The sequence below is a fragment of the Hyla sarda genome, chromosome 6 (genome assembly GCF_029499605.1).
Source record: "Hyla sarda isolate aHylSar1 chromosome 6, aHylSar1.hap1, whole genome shotgun sequence".
In the NCBI taxonomy this organism is placed as follows: Eukaryota; Metazoa; Chordata; class Amphibia; order Anura; family Hylidae; genus Hyla; species Hyla sarda.
The window spans coordinates 27,385,240-27,407,160 of NC_079194.1; the positions used below are offsets into that span (position 1 = coordinate 27,385,240).

The following is a 21,921-nucleotide window of genomic DNA, read 5'->3' on the forward strand; positions in this document are numbered from 1 at the left end:
TGCTGCTTCTGGCACTAAGCTCCGCCGCGCTCATCCCCGTCTCCTACGGCGCGCGGCGGAGCTCTGTAATTTAAAGGGCCAGTAAGCTCTTAATTAGTATGTGCACTTGACAACACATTATAAGTTCCTGCACCTCCCACACCCCCCCCCCCCCCCACCGAATCTTCAGTGCCTATTGCCTGAGAGAAAGCACTTCCTATAGCCTGTGGGCCATACCCGTGTACCCAGACCTTCCCACTATGTTTTTTGACTATGAACCTTTGCCGCCTGTCCTGACCTTCTGCTACGTTGACTCGGCGGGGCTGGCATTTGCATCACGGGATGCGCCCGCATGTGAATCCCAGCCCGTCACTTACCCCGCTCTGCTGCTTCTGGCACTAAGCTCCTTCTGCTACGTTGACTACGCCTCTGTCTCATCCTCCTGTACCTCACCTTGCCCAGTTACCTGTGTGGTCAAGCCGTATTGGGGGGTAGCGACCTGGGTGTCGCTTGCCGCATCAAATCCATCCTGCTTTGCGGCGGGGTCTGGTGAAGACCAGCGGCACCTTAGACTCCGCTCCCCGATACGGTCCGAGTCATCAGCCACACAGGTAGAGGATCCACTACCTGCTCCGTGACATCCGCATCCAGGTACGTGACAATATATTTATATAATCTTTTTAACGATTCAGATCGTTTTGATAAATGAGATGCGTCTTGTTACCTTCATGGGTGATACTGACATCCTAAAACTCTTGGCTTCCGAACTTTGCCTCAGTGAGAGTTCTCAGGTGCGGGAACAGTTTTCGGGTATGATAAACTGTATATTGTGAAAACCTATTTCACCCAAATGTAGGCTTATCCATCACAGGACGTCGGGGAAGCTCCGCAACAGAGAAAATGGTTCTGCAAGGTTTTCTCACACAAAAAAAAAAAATGCTAGAGATGAGTTTTGACAAGTCTTGGAAAGAGATTAAAAAACTGTCAGGGTGAAGACACCGGCGAGGTGACAAGAAAGACGAGATCGTCCTTCAGGAACAAAGAAAAAAAACTGAAGAAGAGAGAGGCCTCCTGCTCCTAATTTCATCAGCCAAATGCTTTTATTGAAATCAATACCGAGCAAATTAGAATCTCACAGCAAATGTGAGGAAAATCGATGAGAGGCAGGTGTAATAGTGAGGAGGGCGAGGACTGGGGGTGGATTGATGCGCTGACAGACGTTAAAGAAGGAATCAAATAAATGCACGCCATAGGTGTGGTAGGTCACACCGCGCACTCCTTTATTGCGCTACAAGAATTAGAAGAGTTGTGGTCAATATCATGTCTTCATATCCGTCACTAGAGAAGGCTGAATACAGATGGCGCAGGCTTCAGTGCACCAGGGCGATGGTAAAGGATGAATTCCCTTCTTAGTAATAAGCCAACACATGCAATTCACCACCGGCAGCACAATTTTCCACCCGAGGTATTTGCAATCTATCGAGCTTTCCATTGTTGTTTCATTCTGTGCTACATTCGGCTATGGATCTACTTCATCATCCGCGTTCTGCAGTATTCTCGTCAAAGTAATATCTACTGAAGAAACTGCTGCGTTACGAGCGCGCAATGTATTACTGAGGCTGTTATTGTTAGGATGAATTCACACGTGGCAGATTTGTTGCCGAAATCTCCATCTGTTCCATTCACCTCGATGGAGGTTATTTTTGCAGCACGCATTTTTGCAAGCTCCATGGAGATTAAAGGGGTACGACAGTGCTCCGGCGTTCTGAACATTTTGGTCAGAACGCTTGGAGCTGGAGGCCGTGATTGTGACATCACGGCCATGCCCCCTCATGATGGCACGCCCCCTCCATTCATGTCTATGGGAGGGGGCGTGTCGACCGACACGCCCCCTCTCATAGACATGGATGGAGGTGGTGTGGTGTGATGTCAAGAGGGGGCGTGACCGTGACGTCACGACCACTGTCACAGGAACCCAGTGTTTGTTTAGAACGCCGGATGCTGCTGGAGTTTGAGGGGGTCCGACATCCTTTGGATAGGTGAGAAGATGTCTAGCAGCGGAGCACCCCTTTAATGGGACTTGAAGCCTGAAGAGATACTTTCCTTGTTGTTATAGGCTCTTCACTACACATTCACATATGTGCCTAGAATGTACTGTCTCTACATAGTTCACTGTGATGAAAGAGGCGTGGTGAAAGTTTGGATGAGGCCCATTCTGCCTCATGTTGGGGTATCTGTAAGCAACCTGTCAAAAAGTTTTGCTGACCTATAGCCTGACATGTTTTTAATGGGTCCATTGACTTCACTGGGCTGTCCGTAGTCCACTAGTGATTATGTTAGGTCCACTTCCTGAAAGTATTCTGTTTCTGTGTAGGACTCAAACACGTGGTCTCCAAATGTAATATGTCTCACTCAATTATTAGAACGAGGCAGAAGAAGCGTTCAGCTAAGAGGTTCTCTTCTTGTCATGCTCGTTGCCGCACAAGATGGACTCTATATTAAAAAGGGGTTATCCAGAAAACCCTTTTTTGTTAGATATCAACTGGCTCCAGAAAGTTAAACAGATTTGTAAATTACTTCTATTAAAAAATCTTAATCCTTTCAGTACTTATGAGCTGCTGAAGTTGAGTTCTTCTTTTCTGTCCAAGTGCTCTCTGATGACACCTGTCTCGGGAACTTTCCAGAGTAGAAGCAAATTCCCATAGCAAACCTCTGCAGAGATGTCAGCAGAGAGCACTGTTGTCAGACAGAAAAGAACAACTCAACTTCAGCAGCTGATAATTATTGGAAGGATTAAGATTTTTTAATAGAAGTCATTTACAAATCTGTTTAACTTTCTGGAGCCAGTTGATATAAAAAAAAAAGTTTTTTCCTGGACAACCCCTTTTAGTCTTTGGAGCCTGTCCTGTGCCGTGAGTAGGAAGACAGGGACAGAAGTGCTTAGACAAGTTGGTGAAGCCATTGGTGGAGGTCTGGACACCCAGACCCTGACCATTCAAAACTTTTGACATCTATATGACATGTCAAACGTCAGCTTCTGCTCCTAGAGGAGAATATGGTGCTCTAAAGGTGCAATGTAAAGTGGCACATTAAGAACCTACCGATCCATCTAAGACCAAAAGGGATGCAGTGAGCTTCCATATTGTGCCAGTGCCATGTGACTCACAGAGTAATCATAAAGGGGAATATTAAGTCCCTTCAGGTCCATCGTGTGCACCAATGGGGACACTGTCTGCTATCCTACAGGATCTGTCCAGTTTGCCCCCATGATACCGTCATCCAGTGGAATGTGGAGTGCCTACAGGTCCATGATGTGAACTAATAAGGATATTGTCTGCTACCATATCACACCCTACTGAGGCACCAAAAAATGGAATATGAAATACCTACAAGTCCATTATATGAACCAATAGGAAAGCTGATTACTGCCACAGAGGGTCTGTGCTGTATGCCCACCTAAGGCACCATGATATGGCATACGGAGTGTTTACAGAGCCATCATATGAACCAACGTGGAAGCTGTATACTGCCACAGAGGCTCTGTGCTGTGTGCCCACCTAAGGCATCATGAATGATGTGGTATATGGAGTGCCTACAGGTCCATCACATGAACCAATAGGGATGCTGTGTGGTCCATACAAAGTCTTTCACTGGTGTAAACATTGGAGTGCTTACAGATCCATCATATGAACCAAGATGGAAGCTGTATACTGCCACAGAGGGTCTGTTTTGCATGTTCACCTAAGGCACCAATGAAATGGCATATAAAGTGCCTACAATTCCATTATATGAACCGATAGGAAAGCTGTATTCAGCCACAGACTGTCAGTGCTGTGTGCCCACCTAAAGCCCCATGATAAGGCATACAGAGTGCCTACAGATCCATCATATGAACCAACATGGAAGCTATGTGTGGCCACAGAGGATCTGTGCTGTGTGCCCACCTGAGGCACCATGAAATAGTATATGGAGTGCCTACAGGTCCATCACATGAGCCAATAGGGATGCTGGTGTAAACATTGGAGTAAAAATTGGTACCTTGGGAGCACCTTTTCCACATAAGATACCGGTTTTGTAAAGATAAGTAGGTTCCCTGTTATAGACTATACATCTTAGCCTCAGTATTTCACCAATATCTATAGTATAGTCTTATGTTCCTAAGCATGTACAGTATAAAAAGCTACTATTCCAAAGCTCAATATATAATGTTCAATGACCAAGACTGTAAACCTTGTACCCATATTATCTGTGATACTCCAAAATTCAGTTACTGTTCAAAAGTGATGTATTCAGATGTTTTAACCGTTTCGACCGTCTCAATTTTGCTTTTCTAACAATTTCCATATTCACTGGGGAGACAATAACCCCTCCGGCCGGTCATGGCTGTTCAGTCCTACTGTAAGTCATCCCATTTATTTCCTTCCTCTTCTGTCTAATTACAGTATATGGTTACGTCTCCCCCCGCTGTTGGGGTGAGAGGGTTATATATGAATACACACACATCCTTCTCTTCACATCCACACGAATTCTTGGCTACAGATTTTAATGAAGTCTGCTCTCCCTGTTAAATATTTCATACACATATTTTATGTCGCTGAATTTTAAAGCAAACAGATAAAATGAAAGAATTCAGCCTTAATGTCACCCTTGTGAACTTTCCTTCTTTCTCTCTTTTCCCAGTTTTTTTTTTTCTAGGTTAACCCTGTTGAGCTATGGAAGCAAAGACTTTCACTGCAGTCACGTTATTGTGAAACATATTTTTCCAGAAATTCTAAGAATTCTGCAGTGATTAAAATAGATCTGCTTTCCAGCATTTCTCAGTATTATGGCTCTCGATATGGAACCACCACGCAAATCCTCATAAAGCATGGAATACGTTCTCTTGTAAACTCTGTCAAGACACCTAAGGCTGTTTACTAAGATTGGATTTCTAATCTTTGAAAGTACATACACGACTAAAGTGATATCTAATAGCTGTGTGTGTTCTTGGGGTTCTAAATCGTTAAAGTCAAAAAGACAAAATAAAATGTAGCCGTAGCCAATATTCTCAAAGTAAGGGAATAAGTTGCTATAGATATGTCCACCCTTGCCTTTTCTTAAAGGGGTACTCCGCCCCTAGACATCTTCTCCCCTATCCAAAAGATAGGGAATAAGATGTTTGATCGTGGGGGTCCCGCCGCTGGGGACTCCCGCAACCTCGGCTGTGGCACCCCAGACATCAGGTGCATGGAGCAAACTTTGCTCCGTGCCAGGTGACTGGCGACGCGGGGTGGAGGCTCGTGACGTCACTGCCATGCCCCCTCAATGCAAGTCTATGGGAGGGGCGTGACTGCTGTCAGCACCCTCCCATAGACTTGCATTGAGGGGGCGTGGTCTCCGGAGCTGCACCCGACGCCCTTAACGAACGCCGGATGCAGCAGGGAGCTCCTTTGGATAGGGGATAAGATGTATAGGATACGTGTTAAAGGAGTACCCCTTTAACATGTATCACAAAATAACCAGCTTAGATAAAAACCCGATTTTGGGATACTCTGTAGGGCGTTGTTTATGCTGCATATATATATATATGTCTATATGAGACCAACAGTAGTTGTGTAACTAGCAGCTTATTCAGAGTTTTACTGACATGGAAACAACTAAAAGTCTTTGTCTTCATCCAATCATTACATTGAAGACGATGAACAGTACAAGAATACTAAACAAGAAGCAAGGTTTAAACTAAGCCAGAGTCAAAATAATGATCAAACCAGAATATGAACAGCAAGAGGCACCTAGAAAGGAATGAACTTGGATCAACCAGTGGGATCCAAATGAAGGATCTTACTTGAAATAGGTCACCTGGCCAATTGTTCTCTAGAGGTATTGGTCCCATTGGTAACTCAATGCAGAAGAGGAAAATCAATCAGACTGCCCACAAGTCTACAGTACTAAATATTAAATTGTCCATTCCATGCCTTCTTTATTAGGCTGTGTTCTACAAAACCTTAGGGTTCCTTAGGAGAATTTTGGGTGTTTTAAGTTGAGATTGTAGGTTATGGCAGGTAGCACTGTCCTACATCTCTGTGCCCATCTGTGATTTAGACATCAATGTTGCAGTGACATAGTAACATAGTTCATAAGGTTGAAAATAGATCAGAGTCCACCAAGTTCAACATATAACCGCAATGAGTCCCTACTGAGTTGATCCAGAGGAAGGCAAAAAACCCTCATACTAGAGGTAAAAATCCCTTCCCGACTCCAAATATGGCATCAGAATAAATCCCTGGATCAACGTTCTGTCCCTATAAATCTAATATACATAACCAGCTATGTTATTACTCTCCAAAAATGCATCCAGACCCCTTTTAAATTATTTTACAGAGTTCATCAAAACCACCTCCTCCGGGAGAGAATTTCACAGTCTCACTGCTCTTACAGTAAAGAACCCTCGTCTGTGCTGGTGTAGAAACCTTCTTTCCTCTAGACATAGAGGATACCCCCTTGTTATAGATACAGTCCTGGGTATAAATAGATCATGGGAGAGATCTCTGTACTGTCCACTGATATATTTATACATAGTTATTAGATTTCCCCTAAGCCTTCTTTTTTCTAAACTAAATAACTCCATTTCTGATAATCTTTCTGGGTACTGTAGTCCTCCCATTCCCCTGGTTGCCCGTCTGTGAACCCTCTCCAGCTCCACTATATCTATATCTTTCTTGTACACTGGTGCCCAGTACTGTACACAGTATTCTATGTGTGGTCTGACTAGTACTGTACACAGTATTCTATGTGTGGTCTGACCAGTACTGTACACAGTATTCTATGTGTGGTCTGACCAGTACTGTACACAGTATTCTATGTGTGGTCTGACCAGTACTGTACACAGTATTCTATGTGTGGTCTGACCAGTACTGTACACAGTATTCTATGTGTGGTCTGACCAGTACTGTACACAGTATTCTATGTGTGGTCTGACCAGTACTGTGCACAGTATTCCATGTGTGGTCTGACCAGTACTGTGCACAGTATTCTATGTGTGGTCTGACCAGTACTGTACACAGTATTCCATGTGTGGTCTGACAAGTGATTTGTACAGCGGTATAATTATTTCCTTGTCGTGGGCATCTATGCCCCTATTGATGCACCCCATGATTTTATTTGTCTTGGCAGCAGCTGCCCGACACTGGTCACTACAGCTAAATTTACTATTAACTAAGACTCCTAAGTCCTTTTCCATGTCAGTCGTCCCAAGTGTTCTCCCATTTAATACATAATACCAGCCCGGATTTTTCTTCCCCATGTGCATTACCTTACATTTATCGGTGTTGAACCTCATTTGCCACTTCCCAGCCCAAACCTTCAACCTATCCAGATCCATTTGTAACAATGCACTGTCCTCTATTGTGTTTACCGCTTTATAGAGTTTTGTATCATCTGCAAAGATTGCTACTTTACTATTCAACCCCTCTACAAGGTCATTAATAAATATATTAAATAGAACAGGACCCAAGACGGACCCCTGTGGTACCCACTAGTAACAGTCACCCAATCAGAATAAGTGCCATTAATAGCCACCCTCTGTTTCCCATCACTGAGCCAATTACTTACCCACTTACACACATTCTCCCCCAGCCCAATCCTTCTCATTTTATGTACCAACCTTTTATGTGGCACCGTATCAAATGCTTTGGAAAAAGCACGAGCCTCTGGCACTGCACTCGGTGCACTAAATGAACAGTGGGTGCAGCAGGGAGATTGCTGTGGTCCCCAGCGTCGGGACCCCTGCGATCAGACATCGTTTCCCCTGTGCTTTGGATAGGGGATAAGATGTCTAGAGGCTGAGTACCCCTTTAAGGCAACTAAAATAAACTTCTTATAACTCAGCAATAGAGAAACAGAACATGGCCACACATCCACACTTATACTATGATCTAATAGATTCTCAACATAATTTTAAAAACTAACAGGTTGTTATTGTACCTTTTGATCAAAACGTGCAAGCCACCATGTCAAGGCCACCTGATAAGAGTGGGTCTCTAAACTAAAACCATTGTAGCACTTGGTGGCGATCACCACCACCACAACACCAAGCCCAGTCCTCTTCCAGTCCCTTTACTGGAAGCACATGGTGAGTGAGCTTTGTCATCTTTTCTCACAGGTGTGGTGCTGCACGGCGGCTATTGCTGCCATGGTGCCATGTGTGGTGAGGCTAGACAGGCAGTATTGGGTCTGCTCTGCCATTGGGCCATTCCCCTATGGGCGCTGGTGTTGAGGCAATGGTGGTCACCCAGCACCAAGCCATTTTATGTAAGGGATACTAGAGACCCGCTACACACAGGTGGCTGTGACCTGGCGAGTAGGCTTGCACATTATGATAATAACGTACACTAACAACCATACTGAGAAGCTCAGAATCTTTATGCGACCATGTCTGTGTTTCTCCATTGATGCCTTAACATAAACTTCTTGTCCTCCTATGGACGCTGACAGCTTCGTCATAGGAATTGTTTTGTTTTGGCATTTTTTTTCCCCTTAATTTCCTTTGAAGAAGGTTTTACGCATTAGAGATGCATGTTTCTATAATATATATATATACACTGGTCCCTCAGGTTACAATATTAATTAGTTCCAGGACAACCATTGTATGTTGAATCCATTGTATGTTGAGACCACAACTATATGGAAACCTGGTATTGGTTCTAAAGGCACCAACATGTCATCCAAAAATAGGAAAAAGTGAGGATTAAAGAAAAATAAGTAGATAAGTAATAGAGATAAAGCAAATCCTTACATATAAAAGTAATAAAGATCTGCTGGGAGCTGTAATCACTGTCTATGTAGAGGACAGGAGCATCTTCAGGGTCCTGTACAGTACAGTGTCCTAAAAAAGTAACATGGAGCCGCCCTCACCTGGTGTCCAAAGGAGCAGATACCCTGGTACAGGTAAAGAGTACAAAACATGTAATACCTCCCTGTACTGTAGGGGGCGCTACCAGACACCAGTCAGTGCATACACTTCAGTAATACAGGTAAAAAGTAGTACAGAACATGTAATACCTCCCTGTACTGTAGGGGGCACTACCAGAAACCAGTCAGTGCATACACTTCAGTAACACAGGTAAAGAGCAAAGAACATGTAATACCTCCCTTTACTATAGGGGGCGCTACCAGACACCAGTCAGTGCATGCACTTCAGTAAAACAGGTAAAGAGTACAGAACATGTAATACCTCCCTGTACTGTTGGGGGCGCTACCAGACACCAGTAAGTGCATACACCTCAGTAATACAGGTAAAGAGTACAGAACATGTAAAACCTCCCTTTACTATAGGGGGCGCTACCAGACACCAGTCAGTGCATGCACATCAGTAATACAGCTGTTTTACCACTGAATGTCCATTCTGATTGGTCAGTTCTTCCAGCCATTGACACATTTTGCAGATCTGGACTGTCTGCACACAGTATGTGAAGTCTGGTTTTAAGTTACAATGGTCCAGAAAAGACAATTGTATATTGAAACTATTGTATGTTGACGCCATTTTTTTTTTTTTTTTTAAAGGAAAGTGTTGAATACCATTGAATACTACATCACTGCATGCATTTATTATTGAAGCAAAACCAATCGGTTCCCTTGTGCCCTTGAGGCCACCTAAGGGGTTAACCGTAAGCTTTTACTTTAACCTCAGCTCATGTGCAACAAGACTTGATACATTGTTTTCCTTTACAATTAAGTGCATATTATTATATCTAAAACCGCATTCACCCAAATGAAATGCTGCTGAATAATTAAACAGACAGTGGTCCGAAATACTTTTCATTCAATTAGTGGTGAATTGATATTGGTGTTGTGTTCTTTTTACAGTTCTGGAATTTACCACCCATTAAGAGGAAATTAGAACTTTAAGTGCATTTAAAAGGTAATAAGGATCATTTAAACAAGAATCCGCGTTTTCATTAAAGATAGGAATGGAGAATTCGCTCGTCCGTAATCATTTCTTTTATTTTTATTTTTTGCGCTCGAGGGAAATTGTTTTCCCTGATTATAAGTACATCTGTATTACTATATTTCATTTAAATGTGCTATAAAATGTATAAACATATTTCTGTATTCGCCGAGAGTCTTTGTATTGCTCATTGATTGTGTCATGGCTCATTGGAGAAAAACATGGAGTAAATGATGATCATTCTTTTCATTACCGGGGCCGGAGACAGAAAATTCAGCTTTTAGCTGTGTGCCGCCGTCTTGTACTTCCTAAGAACTTCCTATCTATATTTTTAATAGGGTCTTTAAGGGTAAACACTCATCCTGTTCACCCACACTAAACCCAATACACCGGGTAATAGTGCGGGTGAACAGGAGACCGATGCGGGGTCTCTGACTAATATTCGTACCTTCTATCTTTGCTGAAATGCGCGCTGGAGGCGGGCCCACCGTCTGAATGTGAATATTCATAGTTGCTGATCATGTGAGCATTCAGTAGGCACAAGGGGTCACGTGAACAGCAACCATCAATATTCAAATTCAGCCGACGGGCCCGCTTCCATCACGCAATTCAGCAAAGATAGAAGAGGATCTTCAGAGGGACCGGGCGCCGGACTGAAGATATGTATGTTAGTTCACAGCGTAGAGACAGCACCGGCACAGCTGCGGCAACACCCTATTATTCTATGAGCACTAACGCAACCAAATGCTGGTAAAGCAGGGAGTGATGGGGTAAATGCCGTCCGTACCGACCCGGGTGCTCAAACCTTCATGAGTATACAGAATACAATCCAAGAAGAGCAAAGAAATAAGGAGGCACTCACGGTTTTGTCGGGGTGACAGCAAGCTTCTTTATTTCAGGTGCGGCGTGCGATCATCGGCGTGGGACGCCAGATCAGTGCAGACAGGTAGTGACAAATGTTTCACGCCCCTTCTGGGCGTTTCACGCCCCTTCTGGGCGCCAAGAAGGGGCGTGAAACATTTGTCACTACCTGTCTGCACTGGTCTGGCGTCCCACGCCGATGATCGCACGCCGCACCTGAAATAAAGAAGCTTGCTGTCACCCCGACAAAACCGTGAGTGCCTCCTTATTTCTTTGCTCTTCTTGGTATGTATGTTAGTCATAGACCCCGCATCGGTCTCCTGTTCACACGCACTATAACCCGGTGTATTCGGTTGAGTGTTGGGGAACAGGATGACTGTTTTCCTTTAAACCTCCGCAAAAAAGGTTTTAAAGGGGTACTCCGCTGCTCAGCGTTTGGAACAAACTGTTCTGAACGCTGGAGCCGGAAGCTCGTGGCATCATAGCCCCACCCCCTCATGACATCACGCCCCTCCCATAGTCTTGCATTGAGGGGGCATGGCATGTCATCATAAGGGGGTGTGGGTATGATGTCACGAGCTCCCATCGCCGGCTCCAGCATTCGGAACAGTTTGTTCCGAACGCTGAGCAGCGGAGTACCGCTTTAACCAAAATTTTGAAGTTTCCAAAGCTGCTTTCTTATATAGAAATAGGAGAAAAAAGGGACAAAGATCGCACAAAGGTGTGCCATTATCTCAGGTTAATGTAGGGGGTATTACCCAAAGGGATCGGCTCACCTTGTGGTCTTGTACTACGAGCACAACACCGAAAATAGCCTTGTATAGAGACCCCAGTCTCTCGAGGGAAGCGGCCAGCATCAATTCTGTATCCTCCAGCTGCTGGATTGGTCATGTTAATGTGGAAGGAAAAACTCCTCTAATAGCAGAAGAAGAGTAGATGCCGTGTTGGCACTTACCCGTTGGCGGGATATTAATAATAACCGTAAGCGGACAACAAAATTATGAAGCAAATGGCTTTTATTGCCAAATAACACATAGACAACACGTTTTGAGAGAACGGCACCTCTCTCCATCAGGTACTGATGAAGAGGGGTGCCATGACCTCGAAATGCGTTGTCCGTGTGTTATTTGCCAATAAAAGCCATTTGTTTTGTTTTTTTGTAGTTTGCTTATGGTCATTATTACTATCCTGACCACCGAGTGAGCGCCGAAACGGCATCTACTTTTCTTCTGCCATTAGAAATTAGAAGAGTTTTTCCTTCCGCTGCTTTGTAACATCTACACAATAAGGTAGAATTTATATTCTCGAAAATTCTATTTTACTTAGTTTTTGAGTCAATCAATGGGGGTTGGCATGTTTGTATCGCCATGAAAGACTACGGTTGCACTTCACGTAGCTCATAGATCAGTGGTCTCCAAAGTGTGGACTTCCAAATGTGGCAAAACGACAACTCCCAGCATGCCCAGACAGCCGTTGGCTGTCTGGGCATGCTGGGAGTTGTCGTTTTGCCACATCTGGGAGTTCACATTTTGACAAATGTTGATTGCTTTGCTAAAATCCAGTGCCCTGGATCCCCAGGTGAACACAACTGTATCTACGTCCTTAGGACGCAGATGTAACTTGGAAATCACTGTCTTGCCATTCAGTGTTCTGGAAAAGGCAACACAATGATGTTATTACTTTGTTCCATTTGCACCCGAGTACTGCCTTCACTCTTCTCACCATGTGATTGTTTTTACTCCAAGGAATGACGTTGGCACAGGGGGCACAAGAATGGGATGTTTGCGTTGTGTGGGGAACACTGATTGCTGAGCCCAAAGTTCCCCCTATGGTTTTGTTTTTTACTGAATGGAATATTCAGAAGACTAAAGCCCTATTACTGTTTTGGGGGCACTGAGAAGATCACTATCACTGTTTGGGGCACTACAGGGACTTTATTTGGCACTGTTAATTTTTAGTTGATCATGATACCATTATTTCTGAAGAGCAATGGTTGGGGGACACTGAATAACACAGCAGGTACAGTAAAAGGAGCAACAATAAACAGGCACTGAACTGGGGGTAGCAGGACGATGTGGAGTTTGTGTAAGTAGGGAAACTGTGGGGAAGATGCTAGGAGCAAAAATATATAGTCAAAAAACTTTGCAGATAAGTTATAGCAGTGAATAAATGTAACCAGAAGATAAACCTCCTGTGATTGACTGAATGTAACTGCACTGTAACCATTTATGCATAATTACAGTGCAGTATGGTAGTGGTCTTAATATATAATTTTTTTTAAAATTTAGTAATAGTATGATAGTATTATTCAAAAACAATGATGTAGTAAAAAAAATTCACGGTGTAGCGATACTATTTGTCTCTTGAATAGTGTTAAAGGGGTACTCCGGCACTTAGACATCATATCCCCTATCCAAAGGATAGGGGATACGATGCCTGATTGTGGGGGGTCCCACCGCTGGGGACCCCCGTGATCTTGCACACCGCCCCCCCATTAAAATCAGTCCCCGGAGTGTGTTCGCTCCGGGTCTGATTACTGTTGATCACAGGGCCGGAGCATTGTGACGTCACGGCTCCGCCCCCGTGTGACGTCACGCTCTGCACCCTCAATGCAAGCCTATGGGAGGGGGCGTGACAGATGTCACACCCCCTCCCATAGACTTGCATTGAGTGGCGGGGCGTGACGTCACACGGGGGTGGAGTCATGACATCACGATCTCACGTCACCGTGGTCGGGAGCCGAAGCCTACAGCGTTTCCGGAAGCCGCACCAGGTGGGTCCTGCAGCCGAGATCCCGGGGGTCCCCAGCGGCGGGACCGCGATCTGACATCTTATCCCCTATCCTTTGGATAGGGGGATAAGATATCTAGGGGCGGAGAGTACCCCTTTAATACTGGTTCTATTGGTCTTGGACATAAATGCTGAGTTGCCCATAGCAACCAATCAGATCGCTTCTTTCATTTTGCAGAGGCCTTGTTAAAAAAAAAAGGAAAGAAGTGATCTGATTGGTTGCTATGGGTAACTCAGCAACGCAGGTTTTGATAAATCTCCCCCATAGTGTGTTGGGTTGTATTCAGTAGACTTTATATAGGCTCTGGTGTAGCTGTAACAATGTTACATGATAACAATGTATATAAACCATATATTTGCATGTAAAAATATTATATTTAACAAAAAAAATATTTTTTTATTATTAATATTATTTATAATAATGATAATATCTAAAAAAAAATAATTATATATATATATATATATATATATATATATATATATACACAGTGGTCCCTCAGCATACGATGGTAATCCGTTCCAAATGGACCATCGTTTGTTGAAACCATCGTATGTTGAGGGATCCGTGCAATATAAAGTATAGGACAGTGGTCTACAACCTGCGGACCTCCAGATGTTGCAAAACTACAACACCCAGCATGCCCGGACAGCCAACGGCTGTCCGGGCATGCTGGGAGTTGTAGTTTTGCAACATCTGGAGGTCCGCAGTTTGTAGACCACTGGTATTGGAGGTTGTACTCACGTGTCCCCGCCACTCTGGACCGTCACCGCTGCCCTGGATGTCGCCGTCCATCGCTGTCGCCGCATCCCCGGGGGTGTCCCCGACGCTCCGGCAAGGCCTCTGCTTCCCCGGCATCCTCGCTCTCCGTCGCCGCCATCACGTCGTTACGCACGCCGCTCCTATTGGATGACGGGATGGCGTGTGCAGCGACGTGATGACGACGATGGAGAGCGACGGCGATGGAGGGGATCCCAAAGAGGACGCGCCGGAGCCCCGAGGACAGGTAGGTGATCGTCAGCGGACCACACGGGGCACCGTAAACGGCTATCCGGTGGCAGCTGAAGCAGTCTGCGCTGCCGGATAGCCGTTTATGCGATGGCCCCGACATACAAAAGCATAGTATGTTGATGCTGCCTCTGAGAGGCCATCGTATGTTGAATTTTCGTATGTCGGGGCCATCGTAGGTCGAGGGGTCACTGTATATATATTTATTATATAATTTTTATATGACTTTCCATATTTCTTTGCCTTTGAAGCTCAGTCAATGTCAGGCGAATGTTTTCTTATAGGTGATTATGCCGTCCGGCCCGTTGTGTGTACACACTGTCTCTCCCAGCTGTTCTTTTCCATTTTGAAGCTCCAGCCTGCTCTGTAGGGCACAGTCCCAGTGGTCGAAAAGAAATTAAAAATAAAAAATTAATCACATCCTTGTTTCCCCCAAAGTGCTCTCATCTGTCAGCGCCCGGTGCCGCCTTCTCCGGCTAAAGGGATTCAGACAGGACTCAGCAATTTCATCCGAAAAGAATTTAACCAGTTAGATCCTTCTCCTCCTGCAAGACTGTAATAAATACTGACACAAAAAAATCTCAACTAGTTACAATGTACACTGTCTGGAGGTGGAAGCAGGAAAAATGGAGAAGTGTAAAGGCTATGTTCATACAGGCGAACGTCTGCACGGAAAATCCCCAACAGGGGAGTGCTGGCAGAACACGGACGCAATGCATTCCCGTGCGGACGCCGCAGAAAGAATAGACAGGTCTGGTCCTGAAATTTTGCTGTGTGATCCGTGAAGCAGAATCCCATTGATTTCAATGGGACTCTGCTGCTGCTGCAGAATCTCTGTGTAGAATTTTAATGCGGAAATTTTGCACTGAAATTCCATTGTGTAAACATAAAGATCTGAGCGAATATGACAAGGACTAAATAGTGTAGAGGACCGAGTCAGATCATCTCCAGAACGGCCAGTCTTGCGGGGTGTTCCTGGTATGTAGTGTTAAATGGGTACTCCGCCCCTAGACATCTTATCCCCTATCCAAAGGATAGGGGCATAAGATGTCTGATCACAGGGGTCCCACCAATGGGGACCCCGTAATCTCGGCTGCAGCACCCCAGACATCTGGTGCACGGAGCAAACTTCACTCTATGCCGGATGCCGGGGCGGAGGCTTGTGACGTCACGGCCATGCCCCCTCAATGCAAGTCTATGGGAGGGGGCGTGACGGCCGTCACGCCCCCTCCCATAGACTTGCATTGAGGGGGCGTGCCCATAATGTCCCGAGCCTCAGGCGCTGCACCCGACGCTCTAAATGAACGCCAGGTGCAGCAGGGATATCGCGGGGGTCCCGCCTCTGGGGACAGGATAGGGGATAAGATGTCTAGGGGCTGAGTACCCCTTCTAAGTCCTGACCAAAAGTGTCCAAGTAAGGACAAGCGGTGACTGGGGACAAGGTCATGGGGGCCAAAGGATCATTAAAATGTGGGGATGAAGGCTGATGTCTGATTTAATCTCAGAGATCTACTGTAAAGCAAACTGCTGAAAAACTTCCTGCTGGTTATAACAGAAAGGAGTGAGATCACACAGGATATTGCAGATTGCTGTTTATGGAGCCCCCCTGCAGACCTGTCAGAATGATGTTTACCCCTGCCCACCACCAAAAGTGTCTGCAATAGACTTGTATCAGAATCGGAGCATTGTGCAATGGAAGAAACTGGCCTGGTCTAAAGGATGATCTTTTCCATTATGTGGACGGCTGGATGCATACGGTCACTTACTCATTTTATTTTTAACAATATACATACAATGTAGCAGAGCATATATCTGTATTCACAGACATGTATAAAATAACTTATGGTAACATGTTTCAATATCAGAACAAATGACAAACGCAGACAGCTCTGCTACATCTGAACGCGTGTCTACTATTTGTTGTTTGTAAGGTATGGGTCCGAGCTCTTTCCATAAAAACGCAAACTTTTCTTCTGTCATACGTTAAAGGGGTTCTCCACCATAAGGTAATTTTAGTATGTACCTGGCAGACAGTAATGGACATGCTTAGGAAGGATCTGCGCTTGTCTTGGGGATAAATGGCCATGTTGTGAGATTACCATAACACTGTGGTAGCTTTTTGTGAACTGGTATTTCCTGTTTGAGTTTTCTTCTTTTGCCTACAAATCCCATAATTCCATTTTCCTCCCTCCCACACATCAGTCACCCCACCCATTGAGACATAAATGAGCTGCGTCCATTCAAAAGACCTGTGGTTTTCAATCAGGGTGCCTACAGCTGTTGCATTAGTTGGAGATTGATCTCTCTCCCATCAAGCGATCGCTCCACCCATTGGAGCAGACAGGCTCCCTGTCATCAGCTGACTAGTGATGTCAGGTCCCGGCCGCATTGCAAGCTGGGAAAAATCTGAGACAACAGTCATTTTGTATGCTGTTAAAAATAAATATTGGGGTGAAAATCACAGAATTGTGAGAAAACCGCCACACACAGGTACAGACACTATACAGTGGTCCCTCAACATCCAAATAAACCATCGTTTGTTGAAACCATCGTATGTTGAGGGATCCTATATTGAGGGATCCTAAAGTATAGGACAGTGGTCTCCAACCTGCGGACCTCCAGATGTTGCAAAACTACAACTCCCAGCATGCCCGGACAGCCGTTGGCTGTCCGGGTATGCTGGGAGTTGTAGTTTTGCAACATCTGGAGGTCCGCAGGTTGAAGACCGCTGGTATAGGAAGTTATACTCACGTGTCCCCGCCGCTCCGGACCGTCACCGCTGCCCTGGATGTCGCCTTCCATCGCTGTCGCCGCGTCCCCGAGGTGTCCCCGATGCTCTGGCAAGGCCTCTGCTTCCCCGTCATCCGCGCTCTCCGTCGCCGCCATCACGTTGCTACGCACGCCGCTCCTATTGGATGACGGGACGGCGTGCGCAGCGACATGATGAAGACGATGGAGAGCGCCGACGATGCAGGGGATCCCTAAGAGGACGCGCCGGAGCCCCGAGGACAGGTGAGTGATCGTCAGCGGACCACACGGGGCACCGTAAACGGCTATCCGGTGGCAGCTGAAGCAGTCTGCGCTGCCGGATAGCCGTTTATGCGATGGCCCCGACATACAAAAGCATCATATATTGATGCTGCCCTCAGCATGCGATGGCCTCTGAGAGACCATGTAGGGGCCATCGTAGGTCGGGGGGGGTCACTTTATTATGAACTACACTAACTGTACAGCCCCTGTAGCATAGTCAAATAAATAAAAATCCTGGAATACCCCTTTTAATAAACATTCTTTTAAATAAAAAAAAAAGAACATAGCCCGATGCACGGTCTAGGTGGACAACGGACTAAGATCGTGCAAATAAAATAAAAATAATAAATAAATAAAAATAAATAATAATAATAAATTTAAAAAAAAGCACACGGCCGCCGTTTATGCAGTGAACGATTGCACCTGCACCTACTTATTTGTGCCAGGTTTCCATCGCTTTTTCTGAAGGATGTGGAGTGGGCAGATTGTAATCCTCCCAGGGCTTCATTATGCAATGTGTGCATCATTCTTAATTTCCTAATTCTGACTTTGCAAAGATCTCCCGCTTAGCCAGCTGGAGATTTCCTTACCGCTTTAATAGGGACACCAATCAATAGGATTTTCTCCTCAGTTAAAAAGCTTAACCGGCTAGCTCCTGCTTCCAGAAATTTGCTCCCTACTGTAATATTCTTTCACATCAATATGGGGCATTGTATGAAACTGTGGAGGTGCCATAAAGGGTAACTCATTTAGACAGGTGAATTTTAACCTCTTACAGCATACCGGTCATCTCACAGAAAATAATAATGCTTCTATACGTCACTCGCTGCGTCATGCAGATATTTTACATGTCTTTGTTATGTGTCTAGCTTCTGTATTTGGCTCACAAATCCCTCTGTTCTGCTGCTTACTCATTCTGACATCCACTGCTCAGGAAAGGGCGTGTCCGAGGCAAGCACTGAGCCCGCCCTCGCTCAACTTGCATTCACTCCCTCCCTGAGTCTGCTGTGCTGGGTCCATCCAATCACTGCAGGCTGCTTTGTAACCTTCTCCTTTCTGTTTTCATGCTTCAGTCTGATAGGACGGGAGTGAGCACAAAGGAGAGTTAGACCGCCTCTCACTTTCTTGACCTTGTCTCAGCTTGTGCTTCAGCTGGGACAAAGATGATGCTGACACGATTATGTTCTGGATGGTATGGGGACCCCTAGTGGTCTTGTTTATAAGCCATGATTTCTTTAAAATGGAGATACAATTTTTTTATAACGTATATTAGAAATGTTAATGTTTTTCCAAGATGTACAATATATTCAAGTCTCCCCCATGTGTTTCATAAATGCTTTATTATGTAAAAAATGTCCAGTAGATGGCGAACTACGAACACAAATTAACTAAGCACAATTTTACTGAAGGTGGAGTTTTGTGATCACGTGATCAGCAGCCATTTTAGGAGAGATAATTCAGCATTGGTTGACACAGGTGACATTTGTGATATCACACAGGTCCTGTGCTCCTGCTAAGGGGAAGATAATGGGGTAAGTTAATTCCAGTTAGGCTGTTCAGTCTCATTGTATTAAAGGGGTACTCCGGCACTTAGACATCTTATCCCCTATCTAAAGGATAGGGGATAAGATGCCTGATCGTGGGAGTCCCGCCGCTGGGGACCCCGTGACCTTGCACGCCGCACACCGTTAAAATCAGTCCGGAGCATTGTTACGTCACGGCTCCGCCCTCGTGTGACATCACGCTCCGCCCCCTCAATGCAAGCCTATGGGGGGGGGGGGGTGACAGCACGCCCCCTCCCATAGACTTGCATTGAAGGGGTGGAGCATGATTTCACACAGGGGCGGGGCCGTGACGTCACAATGCTCCGGCCCCGTAATCGATAGTAATCAGACCCGGAGCGAACACGCTCCGGGGACTGATTTTAACGGGGTGCGGCATGCAAGATCATGGGGGTCCCTAGCGGCTGCCCCCCCTTTGGATAGGGGATAAGATGTCTAAGTGCCGGAGTACCCCTTTAAGCATATTCAAAGTGGGACCCCACATCCCTACCCCCTAAGCTCCAGTGGGTGGAGGCACTGCCGCAGACATATATCCAGCTTTTAGAAAGTGGAGGCTCAGGATCCACCTGTCAGGTGTGGTGAGGTAACTAAGGTAAGGGACCCTAGAGACACTAGGGGGCACCCCCAAAACCCTGCTATATAAGATGTTTTCTATTCTGACAGTGCCCATTTAAGGACACAGCCTATTTTAAGTTTTGCATTTTCATTTTTTTTTATTTTAAGAGGGATAACTATTTTATTTCCCCACCTACAGACCTATGTGAGGATTGCTTTTTGCGGGACCAATTGTAGTTTGTAATGACACCTCTTATTTTACCATAAAATGTACGGCGCAACCAATAAGATACATTTTAATCTTGACATAACACCACTATACTTCTTACCACCTGGAAGAGGAAGCTGCTTGTTTGCCCTGTCACGCCGAGCGCTCCTGGTCCCGCTGCTTCCATGGTCCCGGAGGGGACGCGATCCGAGGTGCGGGACGTGCCCGTTCTCGGATCGCGCCCCGTGTCTCTCACCCACCACGTCCTCCTTCACTGCCCTCCAGGCACGCGCGGCTCCGCTCTCTAGGGGGCGCGCGCCGACTCTATGAAATTTAAAGGGCCAGTGCACCACTAATTGGTGCCTGGCCCATTCAGTTCTAAACATATAAAAACCCACTTCCCCTTCCTGTCCTTGCCGGATCTTGTTGCCCTAGTGCCCTGATAAAGCGTTTTGTGTATCCAGACCCTTGCCGTTGCCCCTGACTACGAACCATTGCTGCCTGCCCTGACCTTCTGCTACATCCGACCTTGCTCTTGCCTTGTCCCTGTGTACTGCGCCTGACCCAGCAGTCAGTGAGGTTGAGTCGCTATGGGGTGGAACGACCTGGGGGTTACCTGCCGCTGCAAGTCCATCCCGCTTTGCGGCGGGCTCTGGTGAAAACCAGTAACCTCATAGATTCCGTACCCCTGGTACGTCCCACGCCATCACCTCACTGACACAGAGGATCCACCACCAGTGTCCTCTCCGCATATCAGTCCGGATCCTGACATGTCCCATCTTTTCTATTAAATCCTTGTTTGTTAGCACCCGGCCTGTGTTAAAGGGTCTCTGCTCAGGTTTTGATAATCCATTAAAATAAGGTACCTACATCTAGTGGAAAGAAGGTTTCTGCACCAACACAGATGGGGGTTCTTTACTGTAAGAGCAGTGAGAACTCTCTCCCAGAGGAAGTGGTCATGGTGAACTCAATACAGTAGATCAGGAGGAGGGCCCTGGATACCTTTCTGGAGAGTAATAACATTACAGGTTATGGATACTAGGTTCTTGGGGACAGAATGTTGGTACAGGGATTTATTCTGATGCCATAATTGGAGTTAGGATTGAGTCCGTATTTCGCCAATGGGCACTTCGTCAGGCCGTACGGCCTGACGAAGTGCCCATTGGCACAATACGGATGGTGGCCGCCCTCTGAGCTTCTCCCTAATCCACCTTTGCCTCCCTGCAGAAGTCACCGGTCTAGGGACTTCCGTTCATACAGCTTTTATTCAAGACCAGCGATCGTGTGAGTGCTCCGCTTCTATTTTCTTCTATGTTCCTTTGTCTTTTTTATTTTATTTTTTTATTTTTTGCCTTATTCTGGATCAACACAGTAGGGACACAATAGGGATGTAGCTTGAACTTAATGGACTCTTGTCTTTTTTTATCCTTATGAGCTATGTATACAGCCAATCTGGGTAGACCCGAGGCAGCAGAAAAACATAGAATATGTCAAAAAATAGAAACTTTTTTTTTTAAGCTCTAAACTTTTGCGCACAATGTTCCTTCTAATGTGAGTAATAAAAATGATAAAATATAGTTTTAGCAGTGCAGTGTGTTCTGTTAATGTTCATTCTGCAGCATTTGTCAAAGAAAGTCCAACTTCACAGAATCATTTCCATATTTCCAGGGAATTTTGCTGCAAAATTAATTTTCACTTTGGCAAAAATAATACTGTACATTATGTGGTTTATGTTGCTTTAGGAAAGTTATTGCTTTAATTTAACCTGTTCAGGACGTAAGGCCGTATGCATACGCCTTGCATCCCGAGTCCTTAGGGACGTAGGATGTATCCGACGCTAGCCGGTTGGGGACCGGACCGGGATGCCTGCTGAAGTCATTCAGCAGGCATCCCGGCACATCGCCGAGGGGGGTGCTGAGACCCACCCATGTCGGTGATCGGAGAAAATCACATGTCAATTCAGACATGCGATTTTCTCCTATTCCGGGCTGATCGGGTCACTGGT

General features: G+C 45.6%; 1 protein-coding gene and 1 long non-coding RNA gene across 9 annotated transcripts in view; one reads left to right on the plus strand and one right to left on the minus strand.

The window, feature by feature from the left end:
- Nucleotides 1–21,921, minus strand: part of NTNG1 (netrin G1) — a 330,399-nt gene that overhangs the window by 179,305 nt on the left and 129,173 nt on the right. The gene's annotated exons all lie outside the window — the stretch shown is intronic.
- LOC130275436 (uncharacterized) overlaps nt 1–21,921 on the plus strand; it is a 59,328-nt gene that overhangs the window by 5,116 nt on the left and 32,291 nt on the right. Inside the window, exon 3 of one of the 3 annotated variants that reach the window (XR_008844777.1) lies at nt 4,675–4,953. The exons of the other annotated variants lie outside the window; for them this stretch is intronic. This is a non-coding gene — a long non-coding RNA (uncharacterized LOC130275436). Of the gene's footprint in view, nt 1–4,674; nt 4,954–21,921 lie in introns of those variants that run through there. 3 annotated transcript variants of the gene reach the window in all.